Source organism: Ochotona curzoniae, unplaced genomic scaffold (genome assembly GCF_017591425.1).
Source record: "Ochotona curzoniae isolate NIBS_2020 unplaced genomic scaffold, NIBS_Ocur_1.0 contig_2657, whole genome shotgun sequence".
In the NCBI taxonomy this organism is placed as follows: domain Eukaryota; kingdom Metazoa; phylum Chordata; class Mammalia; order Lagomorpha; family Ochotonidae; genus Ochotona; species Ochotona curzoniae.
Genome location: NW_024465540.1, coordinates 511244 through 514681, shown reverse-complemented (window position 1 = coordinate 514681; position 3438 = coordinate 511244).

Below are 3438 nucleotides of genomic sequence, written 5' to 3'. Positions count from 1 at the left end.
AAGAACTCCACATCGAGAGAGAAGTTTGGTGCCCTAGGTATTTCCAGCTTCCTTTGAAAATAACTGCTCTGGCAGAACATCCAGCCCACATACATATTGACAGTTGCTTTTCTGTCAAGCCACCTCTGCCCCTGTCCTGGTTTTTGTGCTCTCCTGTGGGACTGGTTACCCATGAGGTAGGTGCTCACTCCTTTTCTACTAGGTCACTCCAAATTTTGGGATGTGCATTCTCCAGTTGGTTCTGGCATTTCACTCTGATCCACTCTAATTGTGCTTGCACCAGTCTGAACAGTCAGCCCAATCCACTCCTTTCCAAACTAGCTCACATGAGTCCAGCAGGTGTTCTCTTCACCTGTGTCAGCCTTTGCCTTTAATACTGTGTCATAATATCCCTGCCTCCTGCAGACCAGTTGGTGTAAGACCCTAGGTTTGAATGACATGTGCTCCATCCTGATTCTATTCTTTTTTGTGAGTTGAAGTGTGCTTGGCCCTGCCCAGTCCTCCCCCTTCCAGTTGTAGCTCAGAGCAACCCACATCCTGTTTTAGCATGCTCCTTCGGGTGGTGCTGCCTTGTCCTGCCCAGAATGTCATCAGCTCCTTTACTGTTGAGTAATGGCAGATTCCATGGTCACTCCTAGTTTAGCCCCTCGCCACCCCAGCTTGCGAGCTAACCTGCAGGACTTATATTTCCATAGGGTTAGGCCCACAACACCCCCATAGATTGCACCCGGACCAAATTTTCTTGCTTGCTTCTTAGCGTCTTGTCCGCCCCGAATGTGACCAATCCACTATTCTACCTCCCAATGAAGTAATGATGCCCAGCTGGACAGGCCCCCATCCATGGCTTTGGTGTGGACTGGTGTGTGACTGTCAGTGATGATCCATGCTAATAGTCCATGTCAGGATTCATAATTTGGCTGGTGATTCAGTCTGGCCCAAATGGATCTTATGGACACTTCCCTCCAAACCATCAGGTCTCAGTCCCCACACTTACGCAAAAGTTTCAGGCCATGTAACTGGGAATTATCCAAAATTCATCTCTCATGTACACTAAGGCTGACCTTATTCATAGGAGTCACTAAGCAGCAATTTCATATCCTATAACCCCAGAGGTTGCTGCTGGGTGGCTAGCAGGCAGATCCTGGCCCCACTTGCTGCACTGACCTCCCAAACCCATGGACTTAGTCACTGCCTTTCTGCAGTGGTTTTGGCCAGAGTTTGCAGCCTTGGGTCTGGCCCAGCAGGGTCACCCTCCACAGCCACCACACTGTGGGGGACAGCCATCTGCCCCCAACCCCAAGTGCACAAATCCTCCCAGACTCGTGCTGCTGCCAGCTATTGGTGGAAGGGCGGAGCTAGGACTTCAATCCCATTCCCAAGGTTCTCTTGTGGTGCACTAACCCTGAGGGAAGATTCCTCTGGGTCCTGGGAAATGCCAAGGGATCAGACTTTGCCTTTTGGCAGTGGTTTTGGCCTGAGTCCCCAGCCTTGGATCCGGCCTGGCAAGGGCGCTTCCCATAACTGCCACCCACAAGGTATAGTAAACAGTTTCATTGTAAGTCCATTTTGACTGGAAGTAGAGACGCATGCTACATTGTAACCTCACATCTGGATGTGTTAGTTTCCATTTCACAGTTACTGTACTTCCCCTTAAATGAACAGCCACAAAAGAGTATCAACAACAGGGAGAAAAAATAAATTAACCACACCATGAAGTTAAGTAACATGCTACTGACTGATTGATGTGTCGCTAATGAAGTGAAAAGAAAATCAAGAACCTTCTTGATTGCTTCTCAGCCTTTTGGCTAAGATGAAGTGAAGAACCATCTTGAAGAAAATGATGCTACTGTATGATCTGAGTCATTGAATAATTTAATCAGAAAAAAACCAAAAACATGAAAATCCATGAGATATAGCTTCTGCTGATTTGTTGGTAAAATGTGTCTCTTCTAGACAGCAAATAGATGGGTTTTGCTTTTTAATCTAGTCTACTAATCTATAATGCTTGATTGAGCTTATGCCAATTACTTTCAGGGTTAATCTGTATGGGTGGTAATTTGGTCCTGTCATTTTAGGAGTGGGTTGTTCACTGATTTAGTCTTCTTGTTGTCATTTTACTGGGATGTTCTTCCCATTTGCCTTTGATTTTGTTGGCTGCAATTCTTCTTCTCTGTCAAGAGAACATCTTGAAATATCATTTGTAGCACAGGTTTGGAAGAGACAAATTCTTTTATTTTTTCTTTACTGTGGAATAATTTTATTTCATTTTTGAAGACAAAAAAAAGCTTTGCTGAATATGTTATACTTGGCCAACAATTTTTTCTTTTAGATTCTGGAATATGTCACTTCATTCTCTTCTTGCCTATAGAGTTAACTGTGAGAGGTGTCCTGTAAGTTTAATTGGTATTCCTTTATTTATCAGTTGATTTTTTTCACATGCACATTTCAGGATCTTTTCCTTATGTTCAATTGAAGAGAGCTTGATGATCATATGTTTTGGTTAAGATCACTTTTGTTCAAGCCTGTTGGGAGTTCTGTGCCTCTGCTGGATCTTGTTTCCCAATTCTTCCTCTAGATTAAGGAAATTTTCCCTTATTATTTCATTAAATACATAGTTTCATTGGCTCTGGCATTCCTCCAACCCTTTGCCCTCCCCCCATGGTAGATTCATCCATCTTGTTGTAGTATTACAGATCAAATTAAGCCCAGAGTCTTTATTTGCAAACACATACCAAGCACAGAGTCTTATTGTCCAGATAAATTCAACAATTTCTTGGGGAGACCATCTCTCATCTAAAAGCATAGCTGGCAGAATATTATCCTGATCAATTGAAAGCCCCAATTAAAATTTACAACATTATGGAATTAATTGACATGGTATTGAATAATCAATATGTTAAAAGTATGTAAGTTCATAACCACCTCCTGCGTTTACTTCAATGACAGTTCACTTTCTTGTTTACACACATAATCGGCTGCTATGCCCCTTAAAGTGGCTATATGGTAATATTTAGCTGTCTAATGCCTATTTTTATTTTAGTATTTATTAGTTTATGGTGTTGAACCATAATTTTCCTGAATTTGGCAGACTTTAGGATAGTCTAAACTAGCTTATAAATCTAATAAGTCATTTGTCAATAGTTGAGGTGCACAACGGTTTTAGGAGGGGTGTGCAGAGAAATCCTCAATACCCTAATGAGGAATAACTTATCTTTGTTTCCTGCCTAATAAGGTATATATGGATACACACTGTTTCTTGTCTGTTTCTACGCTTTCCTTGTATTTCTCTATCTACTCCAATTTTTTTGAGTGGGGTGGGGCTCCGAAATGACCCTAATGGTCATTAGAAGAGAGGGTGGAGATCCGAAGTTGGAACTAAGTAAGGACCAGAAAAGGCTCCTCTCCCTAGAACTGAAGGACGTTTACTGTTCTGTTTCT